Source organism: Phalacrocorax aristotelis, chromosome Z, assembly GCF_949628215.1.
Source record: "Phalacrocorax aristotelis chromosome Z, bGulAri2.1, whole genome shotgun sequence".
NCBI lineage: Eukaryota > Metazoa > Chordata > Aves > Suliformes > Phalacrocoracidae > Phalacrocorax > Phalacrocorax aristotelis.
Window position 1 is genome coordinate 47,699,284 of NC_134311.1, and position 22,106 is coordinate 47,721,389.

General features: G+C 39.0%; 1 long non-coding RNA gene across 1 annotated transcript in view; it reads left to right on the top strand.

Moving 5' to 3' along the window:
* Positions 1 to 22,106, top strand: part of LOC142050017 (uncharacterized) — a 140,935-nt gene that overhangs the window by 109,932 nt on the left and 8,897 nt on the right. Inside the window, exon 3 of the long non-coding RNA XR_012657888.1 lies at positions 7,045 to 7,218. This is a non-coding gene — a long non-coding RNA (uncharacterized LOC142050017). The remainder of the gene's footprint in view (positions 1 to 7,044; positions 7,219 to 22,106) is intronic.

The window sequence follows — 22,106 nt, forward strand, 5'->3', positions numbered from 1 at the left end:
TGAAATGAAGCGATTTTACACCATGTCTGTACATACATATACCACACTTTCCTCAGAAATCCTGGGTTCTATTTAGACAGGCATCTATGTTTATAGTTGACTCTGTCCTGAAAATTACCAGCTATGTTATGCTAGATTTAACTGGCTCTGGAGAATTTAAAGGAATACCATAACAGAATTGCCAGTGTTGAATAGGAAAATTAAGCCATTATGACAGTGGAAGCACATTTTGAAACTCCATGCTTACCTTTAAATGCAGTGTTTAAATTAATTTTATGTGGTCTTTTTTTAAACTGTTGGGCTTCCCATAGGGGACCGGGATTTGGGTCTTCCTGTTTGAATGGTTGGAAGTATGTCTGTTTTCCTCCCCTTTCACCCCCCTCTGAACTCCGGATACAGTTTAAATGTGCTTTGCTGGAAAAAATTCCCCTATTCTGGACCCCCTTTCTTGTGTGGATTCACTTAGTCTACAAGCTGAACAATGGTACTGATGGTAGAGAAATTTATTCTGCTTTCAGCTATAAAATTTATTTGGACTGAGGAGAAAAAGCTATTGACAGATATTCAAGAATAAGTGCAGAATGCTAACTTTGCAAGCTTTGCTTCTCTCTTAACCATGCAATACCTTTTAGCACAGAAATGGAGATTACAAGGTGTGTACCTTAAGTTCTGGAGACCAGATTTTGTTCAGACACGCACTTGAAATTTGAGAGGCACTCCTGAAATTTATCCAAACCCCTCAATTCCTCAAAACTGTTCTCACAGTATTGCTATTGCAGGCTCTGCCTGCTAGCTTTTTTGGCATTTTTTCTTCTACTTAAGGTGGAAGTTCAGTCTTTTACACATTATTTTCTCACATCTGCTTATGATTCTAGAGAAGAAAAAAGGGAAGCTGAGAAAGCTTACCAGAATTGTAAGAAGTTGGGTTCTCAATGTTTTTCCATCCAAATATTTTTCCTAAACTCTCGTCCCTTCCCTCTGTAACATTCTGGCTATGCTTTCATCCTCTGGTGTTTTGCTGCTAGATGCAATACAGTAAGGTAAAAAACTAGTTGATTTGAGCTAGTTTGATCACTGTGACAGCTCCTTCCTCACCTTTTTATTTTCTCCTGCACCATATTCCTCTAAGGAAAATGCTGAGATGTTATTAAGCATGATGAGATGTTATGAACCCAGGCTAGGCAGCTGGTCCCACATAGACATGATGAGTATTTTCTGTGTATGGAATTATGTTTCATACCTTGAGGAAGAAAATGTATATAGCAAATAATTGGAGTAAGACAGGAAAATGGTGGGCAACAGGGTTTTTTAAAATCTTCTTTTCCTAGTTCCTACTGTGTTGTAGGACAATGGATGTTGCATTCATATCAACATCTATCAAGTCCTTTGTCAGCAGAACACAATACAATAGACTCACATGTGCAGGCTGTATCAGGTCAGATGAAGATTACTAATTTTTCTTTAAACAAAAATCTCTTACTTGTCAGTAAAGGTGCAAGAGATTTTTTCTGAAAAAGAAAAAATAATATTGAAAGTAACCTCTTTTTAACCCTCCTCTTCCTCCACCATGCATAAATGCTCTGGGAGTTCTAACACCCTCAGCTTTACAGTTTACATAACATGAGCCTGTTAGTCTGCTGGAGTCAGTCTCCATTGACAATGAATGGAACTGTCAAGCTTGCTATGATTCCCCAAACCCTCAGCTGATGCCTTGTCAGCTTGGCTGGGTTTAGAGCAGCCTCAAGGCCACCCTAAACACTGTCAGCTGCTAAGGCCTCCCAAGGAGTCATCAGCCTGATTGAGCTAAGCTGCTCTCCCCTTCCTGCAATAGTGTCTAGACATAAGCTTTGACGGGAGGTGGTTTTACAGCTGGCTGCCACAGCAGGAGTGGAGCAGGACCCGGATTTGGAACTATATCCTTCACTTCCTTGTTTTGAAACTGTTTTTTGGTGAGTGCTGCCTAAATGGATCAGTGATCCTACATAGGTATGACAGTGCTGATATGACAGAGGAAGGGCAACCTGAATATTGTTATTTTAGAGCTTGGACAAAGTACTGATTTCAGCTCATTTTGGAATGGGTTGAAGATCATATCTATGATTTTGCTGAGAAATATAGCTGGGTATCATTTCAGAACTGTCATCCTAAGAGGTTTTTCTCCATTAATTAACTACATAAGATTCACTATATTTCTTGCACATGGCATAACTCAGAAGTAGGAGTGACAGAGAGCTGGAAGCATTTCTGCAGATTTGCATCAGCTTATGGTCAGTCTTGACTGCAGCAACAAGTAGGCATGATCCCATCCAGGCCCTGCTGTCACATATGTGTTTACACATATCCTGTGCCTAATAATTGAACTATTCCTAACGTGTATTTTCCTAGCATATTTTAACATGCTATTTACTCTATTTAACATCTTATTTACTATTTGTTGTGATAGGTGGGGCTGTTATGGAGCTAAGGAGCTATTAGTCTTCCTGATTAACAGTTTTCTAATAGCATCTTCATTTAATTCTAGAACAGAAAAGCTCCATCTAAAGCCAAGGTTTTTTTGAATCAATTTAATGAAAGAAACCAAAGTGTACATGCTCATATGAGTACCTGTATTTGTGGTCAGCAGTATTGACCAGGAAGATGAGCAGCCATAGACCACCTTCTTTCCAGTTGTAATGATTTTTCCAGCTACCATCCAGGGAATTTGTTACTGGATGGATTTAATTACACATTCCTTAAGGTTAATGACAGACAACATGTTTACCTAATGGCACGAACTATGAGGTCTGTAATCTGGAAGCAAATGAAGTGTTTACAGTACTACAGGAAGATGACATGTAGGCCAGGGAAACCCACTGTGATTTTCGTTTCCAGGCAAGCTGTGAGTTCCCATTTCTTTGTTGATTTGAATAATACTTCTGTGCACAAAAGAACAATTGTACCTGTGCTTTAGCTGATGGTCTCCTGCAGTGGCTGTGGACGGAGAAGTAGAAGCAGCTCTTTGAATTGTGCTTGCTGTCATTGCATTTAAAAAGGCATGCCCCTTGCAGCTTGTGTCAATGTAAGTGATGCTCCATCAACACACTTTAACAATCTGATCGAGTAGTTACTGAAACCCTTGAAGGACACATGCAGGTCCATCTGGAAATTAGCACCACTGCTGCCTTGTGCTTATATGCTTGTACTCATAGCTTGTCTCCAGGATGCGCTCTGGGTTTATGGTTTCAGCATATATTCCCTTCACTTCAGGACAGAGTCCAGATGTAGTGCTCGCTAAAGTAGATGTGCAAGTTTGGGGATAAAGCTACCTATTTGACTGTTCTTCTGACATATCAATGAGAGTGTTAAACTATTTTTAAAACTCTCTGCTAACCATGTTAAGCAAATGCCCTGTCCTGAACTCCTGTGAGTACTGACGCTTACTCTACCTGTCAGTATACTTTGACTAAATAGCAGTTTAAAAGAGTACTGCTTGTAATTCAAGGAAAATTCCAGTTTTATTGCTGAAGCCTAGGCTCTGCCTTCCACTTGCCCCATGCGTTTGCCATGTCTCTTTTTGTTATATTGTGATCTAAATTTCTGTTCATTGTATTAGTTTTGAACAGATTTTAACTTTCAATATTAAATGGAGTTTCTTGTGGAGAAAAGTGCTATGCATCATGTCAAAGAGAAGCAGAATCTGGCTTTTGACTAAAAATTCCCCTGTGTTTTTAGTTTTCTATAGTGAACCTTAAAAATCCTATGCAGCTGACTAAATTAAACTATCCAGAATAAATGATACCAAGGTCAGTTTTCAGCAAGATGGTTTCCAGAAGCAATGTGTTTAGAAATGCTAATTCTGTTTCTATGCATAATTACACAAAATATTTTGGAAGTGAGATGTTCAAAAAAATGGATGCCTTTTCCTTGGAAATGTATGTCAGTGGCTGAGGTGGTTACTCAAACAGAAGAAAGATGTTCTTTAGTGTACTGGAAAACAAACTGGTTTCTTCCAAGGGACACAGATGGTGTGTACTGAGACACAGCAAGTCATACTGCCTCTCCTGTAATTTTGCTATTGTGGTTTGGTCATGGGAAGTAGACCATTCTATAATTCCTACCTTGTTCTTCACTTCTCATGCTGTGAAAAACCTGCACATATAAGTAACCTCTTTCTCAAAGTCACTGTGTTTTAGATATTGAAGTCTGTATATCAGGGTTGTCACTTTAACTTCCGAACTTGAGAATGAGGGCCTGGGACTTCAGCTGCTTAAAAATAACCATGAATTAATTTGATGTGCCTAGTTTAGAAACTTGTCCAAATCCACTGGTTACACTGATGCTGGGGCAGGAGGGGCAGCTATGAGTCCTATACGCATGTACTTGATAGTGCTGCTTGTAGCAGATGGCTTCTTGACTGACTTCCGCATGAACCAAGCACTATTGAGAGGCACTCTGGCTCTGGTCTTGCATCCCTGATAAGCTGCATGGCCATCCAACCCTTTTTAAAATGAAAAGTTTTGAGTGTTAGTCAAAATTTAAAAGATGTATGGATGGTTTTTTTTTGTGGAGGAAAGGCTGCTGAAGGCATTTTGTGATCTAAGAGCAGAACAAGCTTGTTTGTATATAGATCCTTCTACTTTAATCAGAGTAAAGGTAACGATGGTCCTTTCAGTTAAGACATTGTTCTGCATTTTGCAAGATCTGGGTTGAAATCTTTATGCTACTGCAAGCATCCTTTGTGAGCTTGGACAGGTAGCTTAATCTGTACAGGTATAATGTCCCCATTTATAAATCAGCAACAGCACACTTTGGCAAATCATTAACCTGTGCTAGATCATGAGGTATATAACACAGAGAGATGTTCATATCTATGGTACTGAGGACCATATTAATTTCTAATATGGTTAGAGTCTACCCAGGTAGCTTAGAAAGCTTAAATTTTTTAACTTTCTGTTTTAAATACAGGGGGAGTTTTTGGTTTGGGGAGTTATAAAAAAGGTTAAGAATGAGCAGAATATAATGAGAGGTATGAACATCCTGTGGGGAAAAAAAAAAAAACAAACCAAAAAAACCAGTTTCTCTGGATGGAGGCAAAAAAGCTGTCTTTGAAAGTATCACTATAAAATTGACCTTAATGTACTTTTAATGTACATTGAGATAGTGGCTGAAATTTTCCTTGCCATCTCTCTGCTTGAAGGAGAAATCTTAATGAATGCTTGAGTTCAATCAATTAGTTTTACCTAAGTAGAACAGAATAGAAAAGAAACACCACCCATTTTCTCTGTTTATACACCAAGTTTTGCAGTGTTCTTTTTCAAAGAGCTCTACGCCCATGTGTAGTTTTCGTGGTTTAGCCCCAGTCAGCAACCAAGCACCACGCAGCTGCTTGCTCACTCCCCCCTGGTGGGATGGGGGAGAGAATCAGAACAGTAGAAGTGAGGCAGCTCATGGGTTGAGATAAAGACAGTTTAATAGGTAAAGCAAAAGCTGCGCGTGGAAGCAAAGCAAAACAAGGAATTCATTCACTGCTTCCCATGGGCAGGCAGGTGTTCAGCCGTCTCCAGGAAAGCAGGGCTCCATCAAGCATGACCGTTACTTGGGAAGACAAACATTAGCACTCCAAATGTCCTCTCTTCCTTTTTATTCCCCCAGCTCTATATGCTGAGCATGATGTCGTATGGTATGGAATATCCCTTTGGTCAGTTTGGGTCAGCTGTCCCGCTGTGTCCCCTCCCAGCTTCTTGTGCACCCAGCAGACCACTGTGAGCTGAAAAAGTACTTGACCAGTGTAAGTGCTACTTAGCAGCAGCTAAAACACCTCCACATTATCACCACTGTTTTCAGCACAAATCCAAAACAAAGGCCCATACTAGCTATTATCAAGAAATTTAACTCTACCCCAGCTGAAACGAGGACAAGATAAAAAAAAAAAAAAAAAAAAAGAAAATTCAGAATGGGAATTGTTTTAATAGATTAGTATCTTCTGAGTGTTCTGCTGAAAAAAGCATTTGATTTTAATGTATTATGACCAGTAGAAATTGTGTTTTGTGTATGTGCAGCAAATTCATGACTAAAGCACTGCACACTTGTTGATAATAAAGGCCATTCAGTGCCTATGGCCAACTCAGTGTCATATCCTCGCAAAAAATTCCCCAGATAGTGCATTTTTTATGCTCTACAATGTGGTGATTATTCTAGAGATAAAATTTTGTTGTATATTGGTGCTCATCCTTGAAACAGTAATGTCTTTGTAACATGCTTCTATTTGAAGAGATCCTGTAAAGTTTCTCAAACAGCTAGTGAGTGAAGCAAGCTATGCTTTCCATTTTTACTGTACTTAGTAATTTAAAGCAGAAATATTATTGCTGGAATGAGGGACAACACAAATTGTGAGGATGAGTAGATTCGCAGGGTAGAAGAAATGGATTTTATCAATGAGACTCTAGAAGATGAAATGAATGATTTTTTCGGAACAAGAGAAATCATGCAGTATGTTTAGCACTATTTTTCATGTTATGTATGTTTGTTGTATGCACTTGAGTCCTTTAGAAAACTCTGGAAGGGACTTTGGTTGAGAACTCACATGATGAAGAAATCTAGAAAAGGAAGATGAAAATGTAATGTAATGTCTAAAGGAATTGTCAGTGGATACTTATGCCTTAATCTGCTGTGATAAATTATGCCTTAGCTGCCTTTTTCTTATCATCCATAGAGAAATTAATATACATTTCACCCAGGAGAGTGCCAACTTTTTATCATATGATCAAGTGCAGAAAGAAGGACATTAATAATAGACAGAAAGCTTTCAGACAGAGAAAGCTACTTATTCAACAACATCCGATGCAGCCTGCAAGAACATTCTGTCATGCACACAAAACAGGAGCACAGAAACAAGAGACTGACCTCTCCCAAAACTTAGTATGGTATGAGTTAAATATGATTTACTTAATCATTTAAGTGATTTTAGCGGAAATACTCTTGAACTATAGTGGAGTAAAATGAAAGAAGAACCAGTCCCATGGACTACTGCCTTTCTTGCTCTTGTTTCTCCCTGTGTGTACACAGCTCCAGTAGACTTGGGCTCCATCCTGGATTCTGTGATAACTCCTTGTGCAAGTCTCGGCTGCCAGAGGGCTCTGATATCCCTCTAGGACAGTAAAAGGAGAGGTACTGGTAAAGGACAGCAGAAGCCATGACTCTGGAAGGAAGCCCTCTAAAAATCCCAGCAGCAGGACTGAGGTAAGCATATTGGGGGTTTGCTGTGGAAGGGCAAAGTAGCACGTGCATGGCTGAAAGAAGGGCTTGGATTCAAGCTGGGAGGCAGTGTACAGGGGCTAACAACAGAGTACAAGATTGGGTGGCCCTTGAACAGGAAGCTTTATGATGTGGTTAAATGAAGCAGAGAAAATTACTAGGGTAGAACAATCTTCAACCTGGTAAGTAACTGCCGCAGTGGAAGCTGTGATGTGGCATGGTTATGGCTAACACTATACCTGTTGAAACCAGGCTTCATCCTTCCAACTGATGCACCCTGCATATCCAGAAAATTGGGGGCTGCTGGATTCATGGTTTTGTCTACCAAAAATAATAGTGTTGCTTATTCGTAGCATTTGAAATAAGATAATGTTGTTATTATTCAACACAGACACTTAGTACTTCTCAAACCTTTGACAGGCTTAGTAAATGGAAGTGGCTAACACCTGTGGCGAACAGGCAGTATACAGCTTATAACTGCAGACACCCTGGGGAAGGATATACCTACTGTTTTTACAGGGGTGTGTACAAAGTAATTTCAGCATGTGTTGCAAAGAAAACCACTGAAATAAACCAGCTTTTGTCAAAGAGTTAGCATCTACACAGTAAGAAGCACCACCTGAGGACTCTCACCATGAGCTCAGCAGCTGCACCTGAAGAGTTTGATCTGGTGCACATTTATGTTGAGAGTGCATTTACTGCGTGCACTATCTAGATTTGAGACTCACTGATAACTTTCACTCTTAGAATGTGTAGATGCACCTGTAGGTGTCCCTTCAAACTGGAGCCTGGTGCAATGTACCATTGACATAAGACAGCAATTTTGTGGGCTGTAAAAGGCTCATCTGTCCCGTTTATCGCTCTGTATCTGGACTTTGCAGAATAATGGACACTAAAGCTTTTTTTTCTTGCATGGTTTTTTTGGAGATTTTTACTATAAAGTACAATCTTTGTACATAAATAACACATCTATGCCTTTCTATTCAATGATATTAATATTTCCTCTGCTTATGAGCATTAAGGGTGCTGCATTGGCTTGTTGAAGCCAGAAAATCAAAGCTACAGTTGTTACAGTTTGACCTTAACTTGTCCTAGTGTGCTTTTATTTTTCCTCCGTAACAGTTTGATTTGAGAGATGGAGCTCTAGTCTTAACTTTGGATGTCCTAGACTCTCCCAGTGCAAGCCAGTTCTTGACATTGTTTTTTAAATATTGGATTCCCCACCCCTTGCCCTTTGTATTTAAGGTTATTTTTAACTGAACTGCCTTGTTAACCTTGGGGGACATCAATGGAGCTGAAAACCATTCAAGTAATAATAGCTCAACAACTTGCTCCCCTGTGGACAGCTCTTCAGAGTCTGTCTGGAAAAGCTCATATTCAAAGGAAAGTAACTGACTGGTTCCTTTTCTTTGAGTTCATTTGGAATTTTCTTTTAGTGGCAGTTTCAGCAAAAGGAGTCACAATGAAAACCCGGAGTCAAAACAGGGGCCACTGCCACACTAATTAAACCAGAGCCCATTTGTATAAACTGGTATCCTCCTGCAAAAAGGCAAGAACTAATGCAAGGCCTCTTTCCCCACAGCACCCTTTAATCTTCAGGGAATTACATTTTTAAATATGATGAAAAATAGTGTCACTTTGTTCATTATACTCTGCTTGCCAAACTTGAGTGCTATAGAACCTGCCAAACATTAACTTTAAATTTAGTAAGCTGAACCACTTTCCAAATGCTGTCATACTCTCAGAGGGGAGCACAGGCTGTGAATTGTTCTGCATGGGAGATATCAGCAATGTGCTACTATAGTTTTTCAGAAGAATGATACTAAGGAATATATGATGAAACTGCAGTATTATGTCACTAACCTTTGGGAAGAAAACGTGTTCCCATTTCACTTGTTAAGTGTTGTAAAGGAAGAATAAAATCACTACAGTTTTTTCTTTTTTTCCCCTCTTCTATTATTCACACAAGAGCAACAGTTATATAGATAGCACAGTAATAATTCAAGAAAGTATATCAAACAAATCAGAAATGTATAAACTTGCCTGTGGAACATCTCCTGTTTTAATAGCGTACAATATTACAAAGTGCAGGTGAGATGATTCAATTTTTCTTTCCCTGTCTTTCTCTGCTGTGATTTAATAGTATCCATGTTTATATCTAATTAATGAACACTGCTGTTGGTGTGGGTTGTTTAAATAGAGCACATTTTGTTATTTTATCTGATTTATTTTTAAAGATTTATTATTTTAGCTCTGCTTCTGGTGACTGGGGAGAAGTATAACTCAGCACAAAGAAAGAAAAGAGAGCTAGGGGCAAGAGTAGTAATGAAGACAAACCTTAGCACAAGCGTTCTTCTTGAATATGAACAAAAACTCCATCTGCGTAATAGTAAACAAATCGCACTTATACCAAATTCAGGGAAAACCTTTTCAAATTAATGCTCCATGCTAAATGGAGGTGACAGGAGGTTAGATTTGAGACCTACATTCAAAATCTGTACCAGGTTTGGGCTTTGGTCAGCTCCAGAATATGTTTTGAAGATTCTGTTATGGATGGGCTCATATTTGAAAAACTGGGGAACTTTAGTTCTCTTATGTATTAGCCTAAATTCAAGTATTCACTTAGCATCCTTTCTTCAGTCTGATCCTTTGTCAACACAAATGCAATGAGCAATGTTTTCACCCCTCACTTCTACTGAGTAGTGCAATTCTGGTTTCCCTGGTCAAGATATGAAGACTTTCCTCTGAGAAGCCAGGTTTGGAACACATATTCAGCTCACAGTAGAGAGAACTATTCTCCATTACACAGTGCCTAAGGAAATCACTACAAACACAGAATCAAATGCTGTTGCTAATAAAATTTTTGTGATCTAGAAGAACTTATGACTTACACATTTTGGTACTTAGATGCTTGTGCTCAAAGGATTGCAATTGTTAGCTAAACAAGGGCTTATGAGTGTATGTATTCCTTTTATTTTTAATGAAGACTAGTTGAACATGCACTTTGGGAATTTGAGGCAAGTGATGGATTTCATGTCTTAGCACGTTTTGTTTAATCAGAAGACATTTTGCTGAAGTGAAGGAGACAATGTGTGTGTAGAAATAAAGGGCTTTTCTTGTCTCCTTCTTTTAATGGACAAGATTCTACAAGGATTCCAGTTTGCAGCTGTTGGAAGCAAGGTAAGGTATGCTGCCTAAATTCTGCTGGTGTTTGAGAGTGACATTTATGTTGCAGAGGACCTCTGACTAGAGACATAAATATAGCAACCCCTTCATATTTCTCACTGTGCTTCTAGTTACTGAAAAAGCAGATTACTCCTTGCTGCTGTTCAAATACAACAGGAACTACAATCAAAGACCAATCCCTTTGGCAGACTAGTCTATTGTAGGATATTTGGAATAACAGATGACAGTGAATGTTAGGCCAGCACCTGGGCCCTTAACTTGCCATGGTTAGATGTAGTGAAAACCAAGAGAGCATACAGCATTACAGTAGACATGAGGAAGGGTACTTCTTTTTCTTGAAATACAGCAACTCAGTGCTTTGATGTGACTGCAGTACCCATCAGCAGTTTCAGGGCCTAGTCTGGCCACAGGCTTTGACAACAAAGTCATTTCTGTGGCCCTCTATAGTAGCCTCATTAGTCCACAATAGCACAGGAGGGTGAAGCACAGGAGAAGCTCTGAGACACATACTGATTTCATATTTAGTTTTTAATAAAATATTCCTTTATCCTAGACCAACTTTTGTGAAACTCACTCCAAAAGCACATGCAGGTATATGTAGTCCACCCAACAGGAAATTATCACTAGCTGAAATAATAGTAATAATAAAAAGCCATAGAAACTTTAGTTTCTATGTAAGTAAATTCTGCTTCTCCCTAAAACCTCTCTGTGCCTGCATCACCTTATATTTTCCACACACTGGTGGTTGGACTAGGAAGAAGTGCTTGTTTTTGTAGATATCTCAATAGATAGGCAATGTGTGACATTGGTCTATAGCAACTGTGCAATGGTTAAGTCAGAGCTATGCATTACTTTTGCAGCCATATCAGCCTCTCTTTTAAATTACTGCATGAAATAAGGGGCATAAAGGAGAATAATTCAGCTCTTTAAAATATTTTGTACTCTTTCAGTGCTGTAAAGATATACAGAATATTGACCATTCAGGGATACCAATAGCACTGGGATATTTAACTTTGGAAAAACTTACATCTTGCATGTGTCACCTTTTGTCAGATAATTGCTGAAAGGTCAAAAATCACTAAAGATAAAAGTCTTTAGGTATGTACTTTGACCCAATACATTAGAGATATATTTCAACATTTAGTATTTGTATTCAAAAATTGGAGAAAATGGTTGCACAGTGTCTTTTCATGAATTTTTTTGCCAAAGAGATACACTTTGAAAATGACAGATTTGATGTGCCTTAGCAAGTGGTTTTGGTGACAGAAGGGTGAAAAGCAGAGAACAATAATGTTTTTACATTTCATGAAAAAACCTAAATTTTTGGGGGAAAAGCTCATACTCTTGACTTGTCTCTATCTCTCAGCCCTAAATATGGGCTAACCTTGGGAATATGGCAGTTTGCTTATGCCAGTATGCCCTCTATACTGTTAGACTGCTTGCATAAGCGATCACAAAGTTTTGTTTAGGGGAAAGGTTTCATTTTGCTTTGACATAGCAAGATTTCAGCATCTTTCTCCCAGCTTTCCTCTGCTGTCTCCTGAGATGGAATACGATTGTTCAGACTAAAAGCTAGTTATTACTATGCTTTTCTATAGTATTTACAATGTTTTTGAGTTCTTTGAGAAGCAGGTCCAAAGTCTAACCTTACTGTTGACTGCATAGAGATATATATCAGGGCTAATGCATGGCATACCTTATGTTATCTATTATCCATACAGAGGTTTATCCTACGTCTCTTTTCAGTCTGGAGGTTGAATGGATTGCTAACTTTGCACCATCTTGCCAGCCTATCATTTTCTTTTACTACTTTTGATCTACTCCTGTGGAAAATCCACACTGACTTTCATGGGTCAGGTTCAAAATCAGAACTTCCAAGCTCTGCAATCCATTGCCTCTCCATTGGTGAGGCTGGTAAGAAAAAGAAATGCTAAAATATGGGGTAACATATTTAATGCAGCTTTCAGGAGGAAGTGTAGCTCATATCTATTTGTAGTGTCTGCTAAAAGACTTGGGAAGCTTTTTAGGGATTGCCTACAATAGTTTTTACTGCCTTTCTTGGCAAATGTCAAACAAGATTCATGGGTTTTCCAGCCTTTAAGTAATGTTGGTCTTTGTTATCTCAATGGTATGAACAGGGTCAAGTGAGCTTAAGACCTGTTATAATAAGGTCAAAGGGATTGTTGCAGGGGAAATAAGCACTTGTCTCCACAGGGAAAGCAACAACTCAGTGGTGTCCAACTAAACAGTCATGTAGTCATACTAGTAATAGCAATGAGGATGATGATAATTATAATAGTAATAATAACATGAACTGCTATATTGTCTGTCAGCCCTCACTAGGATCAAGACCCTATTTTATTGGCCATCCAAACAAACAGTGAAATGCTTTTCCTGATGACTTGATAGTCTAACTAGGAAAGACAGAGCCAGGGTGGGAGACCAAGTCTGTTATCCCTCTCTGGTACAAACGGACAATCGGGATGCAAAGAGGTCAAGTAAAGCATCCAAGACCACACAGGAGTTCTGAGGCATTGGACCAAGAACTTCAAGTTTCCTTAAGTCTGAAACATTCCTTAACTACAAGTATGTTCTGTATCCCACTGCAAAAAGTAACTGAGAAATACAATGCAGGCACATCTTAGCAGAGGACTGTTGTGTGACAGATGGTAAGGAACTCTTTCTATATATCAGTTAGAGACTTTTGTCTCTAGAATTTGGCCAACCCATCTCTGTAGACTTAAAACTACAAAATGAAATAAAAAAGAAAGCTGAAACACTGTGTTCTTGATTTATTCTATTAATTTGACATGAGAAAGAAATTCCTACTATTTCCTTAGCAAACTGGATAAAAACTATTTTTGCTTTACATACTGAAGAAAGATTTTGATTTTGTGCATTTATACTTATTAGCCATGCATTAATACATATTTAGTATTCTGTCTTCTCCCCTTATGTGTATAATTTATTTTTCTGAAAAAATTACTTGAGAATTTACATATATAAAGTAGTGTTGTATTTTCTTGTTTAATTCTGCTTATATGTTTCATTTTGCTAATCTCTCTAAATATATCTCTTGCTGCCTGTACCTAAGTTTTTGCTGAATAAGCACTTAAGGACAAAAATGCAGCACTGTCTGCCTATGATTGATAGAAAAAAATAGCTTCCAGCTGATGCAGACATTTCATTGACTTCCAATAACTGCAGGTGCAGAATTATAGTTCTCGTTTAAGTACACTGTCAGTATTTATTTAGGTGCAGTGACTTATTTAGGTGCAGAGATTTGATGACTGGTGATTTTAGTACACCTAGGTATAAATCATAGTTCTTCCTAGCACAATGTACAAAAAGAAAGAGCAGAAATATTTAACGTACTACTATTTTATTTTTTTTTGTGTCACTTAAGTTCTGCTGACCTGGGTTATTGTAAATATTTCTCCAAGCGCAGGGAATTACCTCCAAAGTTCACTATAAAACAGATTCCTTCTGGGCTGATTCAGTCCTGTAAAGTTCAGATAGGCTGATGGGAGTCTGGAGCAGCTTGTTCCCAAGAGTATTATACATGGGCTTCTTTAGAGAATCCAGCTGGTACTCACACGTATGGCTGAACTTGGCCTTGAGTGAACCCTCTCTTGATTAACTCTTGGATTAGATCGGAAATACTACATGCAGGTTCTGAACTAAATCTACAGTCAAAACATTGAGGAGAGGCAAAGAGTGAAGGGGGATATCACTCAGCAAGGGAGAGCAGTAAGTGGGGGAACAAAACATTTGTAAAACTAACGTGCTGCTTTTGAGGAAATTTCGAAGGTAGATATGCTTTGTGAGAGTTATTGCCGTTCTATTTAACACCAGTGCACTGTAAGCTTCTATCCTTCCTTTGGTGACTAAATTTATCTATTTGATGTACTGGTTAGTGCTAGTTTTCCAGTTAGATGAAGACTGTGAAGATGTGTCTTCGAGGGAGAAGTTAATGTTCTGCTTAATCATCTATCCTCAGCCCAAGCACATCACCTGTTGCAATTAATCAAGGAACTTGATTAGGGAAGTCTAATGGTGTGCGTTGTGCTGCAGGTCAGCCTGGATGAACACAATGATCTTACAGCCTACGGACTTGTTGAATAAGGATGTGGCTGTTAAACAGGCTTATTCCCTGGCTCCACATTAATCTATATAGAAGTCTCACTGAATGTAATTGAAAAGCAGTGAATTCTGGATGAAAGAAAAAATATAATATTTTCCGTTTTTCTGGATGGAGTGCTGTCAGTGTAATAGAAACCATGGTTTCCTTTATCTCGTAACAGGCAAGCAGGATTTGAATCTGTGCTCTTCCATATCATGGATAATAAAGGAGTAGAAAGGTAGAATAAGGTCTCTTCTTTCTGACAGCTGTATAAGCCTGCTATATCCAGTAAAATAAAGATATAAATTGATATCTGTACAACAGAGACAGATGCTGAAAATATACGCCCCCTTTTTCCAGATAGCAGTGGCATCTGCAGTGGTCAGCAAACATGCTGACGTTTTCACAATACCATACCAGGCATGTTAAAGAGAACCTAGGGGTAGTTTTTACCCAATTCTTTTAGCAGGACTGAATATCTAGCATTAGAAATCCATACCTCTCGTCTGCAGAAGTATGAAGTCGCTGTGGTTCCTAGAGTACAAACACCTCTCCTTTGAAGAGCGTGCAGCTTTTGAGCACCTGAAGAGTGTAGTGCCATGTTGGCAACATCCTGTAAACAGCTCATCTTCAGAGATAAACACATCTTTCTATTTTTTTGGTTATTAAAACATCAGTACTTTTCCTTTGCTTAAAAGAAAACAAACATCTGATTTACCTAGAGGAAGCTGAGTCTTAAAGACAGCCTAAATGTTGTCTTTCAGTAGTTGAAACTAGAACAAGCAGAAGAAAGTTAAAGAAATTTAAGAAAAAGTTTTCTTAAGAAATAATTTTAACTCATTTACTATGGATTTGTTTTAGATTGTTGGGGTTCTGCTTTTGCAGTACTGTAATACATACCTTTACTTCAATTTTCCAAATTTCTGGAAATCACACAACTTGTTAGCATTTTAGCTGTTCCACATTGAAGGAATGTGTCTTCCTCAACTTACTGTATTTTTAATTACAGGACAGTACCTCTTTTCTGCTGCACTAATAACAGATTTCCTACTCTTAAATTTTTACATATCTGCCCTATGTAAATATCCCATGGGAAATTAGAATTCCAATCTGTAATGCACTGTGCAGATACTTAAGTATGAATCATTGTCCTGAAGTCTAAATAAACAAAGGGCTAAATTTATGGTATAAATTAAAGAGAAAATAAATAATGCCTGACAAAGAATTGTTCCTATGTTGCAGATGGGAAATGGAGTCAATACAAGATTAAGTGATTTGACGTGACCAGGGTCATGCAGGCAACCTGTGGCAGCTATTGACATTGAATTGCTGCCTCCTGACTGCCAAGCTTAATGGTAGAACCATCCTTCTTTCCATGATACCTTCCCTCTTCTTAACTCTTTCATGTTTTGATGCTGTGAGTGGATGTCACAGGGTGGCAGAATGCCTGCTTTATCAAGCACTTTTCATTAAGAACATGTGTCGGAGCTACAGTACTTCCTGTACTTTCCCCTTCAACAAAACCTCATCTACATACCTCCCACACAGCTGTTCTCGAAGACACAGTTTATCACCAAACAGCCCCCTCATTTCTTCTCCCCACCATTTTGCTAGATGCATATGTTTCTGAGCTTTCTGTGGGAGCAGAACTAACATTTAAACTTTGTTGCTAGGCAGATGTTAGGACTGTAAGGTAGAGTTCCTCTGCACAACAGTGGATTTTCTGGTTTGTCTTTATGAAGCATGGAGAACAGGTCACTTCCATGCCAATACTTAATTGGTACACAGTATAATCTTGGGGTTTTTTTCACAAGAAGCAGAAGGAAGTGGTAAACCTTGCTAGAGAGTAAAAAAGCTAGAATATGTTTCAGATAGTTACTTTCTTATGAACTACAATTAGCTTCCTGTTTTAAACCAAGGCATGCCTGACAGAGACCTACATCCTAGTCTATCACACTCCGGGCTGTTCAATGAATTGTTAAATGAATCATGTCTGCAAATTAGTAGAAACAGTCTTTGCTGTAAGAGGAATTGCTCAACACTATCCCTCCTGAGCTGCAATGTGAAAAGATTTTACATGGAGCTATGTCACAGGTTTAGAAAGCAGAGCCCTGTCACCAATGGAAATATTATACTTCAGCTCTATAAGGAAGTTACAGTGATCAGAAAGAGGAATACAATGCTAAATAATGTTATCATCAGCGCACTGAAGGAATGTTTTTACTTCCTATAATGTTACAGAGGGGAGTGACCTCAGCCTGTATGCAGCAGTGCACAGCACAGCATTGCATTAGCTAAACTTTTTTGACCTTTTGTCTGCAGTAAAATGGTGTCCTTCACTGTAGGTGAGAAAGATGGAAATGCTCTTCCTGTCTGCCTAGTCTCTCTGGCAGAGTTTACGCTCTTATGCTATGCAGTCTATTTATACTCTTTTGCTGTTTAGTTTATACTAAACGTGTCCAAATAAATCCAACAAGCAAGAGGGAAGAAGATAACTACTTTTTTAATCCACACCCCCTTTCTAGAACTGTGCATGTAACTCTCCTGTACACTATATGATCAAAGTACAGCCCATGTGAATGCATAAAGGATGCAATAGGCGTCACCCCTATACTTGCTAGTATTCAGGTTCCCAGGGAGCGCCAGTTATCAGTCTGGACAGTTTGATGTAATCCTACTAATGTAGCTGAAGCTATCTGGACTGAAGGATTTATTAGTTGTGAACGTTCATTTTTGTTTTTACTGGGTGAGTGCCAGTAAATAAGTCACCAAAACAACTAGCTGGGTGTCATTTGATAGGAAAAGGCTGGGATCACAAGTAGGCCTTCTGTCTTTTAACAAAAAAAAAAGTGCTGAGGTAAGCAGTGTCAAACCCAGCTGCATCAACATGATGGTGGGAAGATAAATGAGAGCTTTCACTGCTGGATGCAGGGGATGGAGAGCCCACAGCTCTGAAGAACCTCTTCATATCCCAGAAACAGCTGTCATAACTGAAACTGCAAGGGACTGCTTTTTAAGTCACGAGTTTTGATAAGGGGAATTCTCTCACCAGTCCTTTCTCTAGCTGATATACACACTTCTAGCAACACAGCCCATCTGAAAGGTGACTGGAGATTTAAATATCTTCAAAGGTTTCCAAACCCCTCTTTTTATAATCTCTTCCGAACACTTATGCTGAGTTCCCAGCTGGCATTTCTGAAGTATCTATCACTATAGTATCTGGCTGCTGAGCCGTATGAGCTCAACAATTACTGTGTAATGTAAAACTTCTTAGATTTTTCCTATGGGAGGCTGAACTTTACAAAGTTAGATCTAACATTTACCCTGCTATTGGCAACAGTGAATCATTAAAAGAGACACAATAGAAGGGACATGGGGTCATTTTAGAATAAATATTCGGGTGATGACAGTTTTGAAATGTTCTGTTGGCCTCTCCCGGTGTGTGTTCTGGGAACAGAAGGTCACGCGAAGTCAAGGGTGATGAAATGCATGTTCTCATGGTCTGACCTACTGTAGGGGGGAAGGCATGAGTGACATGCTTGGGTCTAAGCTCTGCATATGCAAGTGTGTGTGTGCATGCACGTGCATGCAACATTTGTGCAGGGGGAAGAAGGAGAATGGAGAATCATGAGGCGGGGGAGGGAGGTGTTTGGTGCTGGTGGTGCAATGAACTCCAGACAGGGACTGCTTTCTCTCCACAGGGCCCGCCAGCTCCTTGTGGCTGTTGCCTGGGCAATGGCTGGGGAATTATGAGGAATGCTTGGAAACGATATCCTTCTTTTGGGCTCATGGATGGAGCAGAAGGGGGTGGATGGCTTTTCTCTGTCTGTTTCTTTTTTATATTCAGCAGATTAGACAGGCAGGTTGCTGTGGCGACGACACAGAGGAGGTCTCCTGCACACCTGCAACACAAACAAGGAATTCTGCCAACAAAGACTTAAGGAATCCCAAAGGCATCTTTTTTTTTTTTTCCTTTTTTCTTTTTCCTTTTTTTTCGCTATGGTGAATGCAGAAAAGGAGGGAAAAGGGGAAAAAAGAGGAGGAGATGGCAAAAGAGGGAGGAGGGAGAGATGAAAAGTCATTCAATATTCAAACAGCTTAGCTGAGCAGCAGCTCTCGCTTGCTGCAAAAGAGGATGTGCATAAACAAGACGCACAGGCTGTCCATAAGAACACCGTGAGCAAGGTGAAAGAGAAAAGAACAAGGAAGAGAAAAGAATGAGCATTATTTTGGTTTTACTTACTGAGTGTTCTGAATTTCATTATGTCTCTGGAGGAAACCGAAATAAAGCAACTAAGGAAATGCCAGAATGCAGGCACAGGACACAGAGGCGTGGATGGGGGGGTGTAAAGCTGGAAACTGAAGTAACTTCTTTGTGTCTGGCTAGGGAAGATGTATTTGTGTTTCTGAGTGCACATACAGATATAAGATTTCATTTCTAGAGGAATCCCGCCTTTAGAAAAAGAGCTGCAGAGTGGTGTGAAAATTGACATTACATGCCTGCTCCTTTGCTAAAAGAAAGTATCCAGAAGGGGGTATATGTGCGGAGTGGGGGTAAAGAAAAAAAGAAGAAAACCTTTATAACCAAGAGGTCCTCAAGACAAATGTGTTGCTCTGGGATGCCATGGCATTTCTCCAGCTTCTCCCAATGAAGTAGTCAGTTCCATGAAGACTTACTGTCCTTGTCTCACCTCTCCAGGCTGTCTCTCTTCTACCCCTTGTCCTCTGTCTCCTACCTATCCACCTATCCCTTTACAATCCCTTCCAGTAATTTTTCACATCACCTTTTCCCAACATCTGAAATGATTGTTTGCCTGCCTGAAGCACTATCCAATGTACTTACAAACAACAGATTAAATAAAATATATAAATATATAAAATATTAAAAAAAATATATATATGAACAGGCAGTGAATGCACAGATGGCTCTTTGTTTCTGCATATGCCAAAGTGTGGCTGTTCAGAGACTTGTTCCTCTCCTCTGACTGTCTCCCTTGTCACTGGAAGGATGAAGGTCCTCACCAACCAGGATGTTTGATAATAGAAAAAAAAAAGTTTAACATTTCAAACTGATACATTTAACAAGTGTCTGGAACTTGCACTATAAATGGTAAGGGAGGAGGGGTAAGTGGGGATGTGAAGGAGGCAGAGACTTTAACCACATTCTGTTTCTTGGATGCAACAGGTGTCAGGAGTATTTCCCAGGCTGTCAGGGAAAAGAGCACTTTGCCCCCCATCCAGTTATTTTTTCCAAGCACAGTTTCCTGCAACTGGAAAAGGGAGCAAGAGAGAGTTTTCTGCAGATAACAGTGATAATGAGCTTAAAATTATAGTTCAGGTGACCCAAATATAATAAAGTTCGGTTGTTTTCATGACTGGTTTAATCTTTGTAAAGAGTTTCATAGCCTATTTGTGAGATGAGTTTAAAAAAGCCAAGCTTTTCCTGCTCAGATATCAGTAATTTTGGTGGAAGTTTATCCATGTTTATGGAAGGTAATGGCTTGTTCAGGTCCCATATATTAGATTTCCCTTCCCTTTCCTTTGTTTTATTTTCAGGTTGAGTGTAGCTTTCCTTCTGGACATACTGTATTACTGTGTCTGTGGCCATGTTTATAGATAGAGCACTTTGTGGATAATTTAAAAGTACCATAAAATACAGCCTATTGCTCATCAGTTTATTCAGATTCTGAGCTTAGCATTCATGTCAGTAAAATTTTCTGAAAAACAACTTTAAAAGAGATTGCATATGCTCTATTCCAGTTAACACAGTGCATAATGCCTCACTTCTTCAGTCAGAAAACTAGACTAACCTATGGGGCCTCACATAGGGATATGTTTTTACTAGCGGATGGCTGTGGATTTTTTCATGTCCTCTATTGTGCTCTGTTGAAGTGATATCCCATGCTGAACTCTATTCTACACACACAATTCAAACAAAGCGATGGGGGATTGAGTATATGATCCTGGGCATGATGGTAAATGTGAACTGACTGTTCAAAAGAGCAGACTTCGGCCTGTCTAGAGCTCGCTGAAGTCAGTGGGAATTTTTTCCATGGGTGTCAGTGGATTTCTGATCAGGCTTTACACATTAATGGAATAAAGTCAAGTGTTTTAGTCCTGTCCCCCTAGAAGTAAATCTTCCCCTGTAAGGAGTGTATGTAAGAGACAAACCAATATGCAAACCATGATTACATATAATGAAGGAAAGAAATTCAACTGAGATATCAAAGTGAGGAAAAAAAAGGAGAATTCTTGGAGGAATTTTCCATCTCCCTTCCTCTGTGCTGGCTTGTGTCTACCAATCTTACTTCCCCCATTTACAGGTTTCTGAGATCCATATTGCCCTTCCAAATCTAACCCAAGAAAAGCACTCAGAGAACAGTGGCACTCCCCTCACTGAGCGAGGTACTATCTGTAGCTGGCGGGTCCTCTGAGCATGTAGAATTCTGTAGCATGATCCAGCCAGTGCTGGGAACAGGAACTGAAAGACATTGAGGCTTTCTGAGGTGATACCCTTTGATTGGATACAAGCAAGGAAAGGAAAGCCAAGATCTGTAGACACTGGAAGTATATTTTGGTGTAAATGAAGTAGAGATTATTTCTAGGATCTTATGAAAAGAGCTACAAATACCAGATTCCGAGCCACATTCTGATCTGATGCTTTGTGAGCCTCTTTTCATTTTAACGGAGTCACTCCAAACTTACGGTAGAGTAACTAGGTGGAAATGAGTCCATGGTTATTTATTAGTAATACCTTTTGTTGGCTATTCTTTTACAATATGGTACTTATGGGTATAGTCCAGATTTTCTGTGTTACTTTAGCTATTAAATTGCAGTAAAGATTGAGGCAAGCTATTTTAATTGCGGTAGAATCAGACTTTGTTTCAATTTCTACCTCCTTGTGAACCTATGTTTTTCCATATGTCACATAAGTCAAGCTTTCCTATAGGTCAGTTTATGATTGTGGGTATGTGTGTATATATATACACATACAAATATATATATATAAATGTATGGGTTTTTTAAAGAAGACAAGCTTGTTCTTCTTTCAGTGGACAGTACTGCATCAGAAAATATCAACCACAAATGAGACACTAGAATTCAAATTCTCTGAAGTGCTCAGATGGAAAAGAAATTGGAATAAATAACAGTGTCTTTTCACTGCATGTAATAAACACAGAAAAGGCAACCCACGTACAGAGAGAGATTTTGATTAAAGGAGCATTTGGTCTGTGAACATTAGTTTGTTTTAGTTACATGAAAAAATGATCGATTGTTTATCACTGAACTGAACTAAACTTTCAACTGTACTTGAAAGTTAAATTTTAAATAAAAAAATGTGGATTGGTCCATGTCTGACACAGAAATGCAACGATTCAGAAATCTGCATAAAACACCTCTTAAAGGAAGATGATCCTTGGACCATAGTAAAAAAGGTGATACATTTTTCTTTCAAAATACTGCATGAAAAGTATGATGTTAGTGTTTTGCAGCCTCTGTTACTTCCCAGAGGAGGAAAAACCAAAGGGAACATGAAATGCCTTGAGCATCCAACCATGTCTGA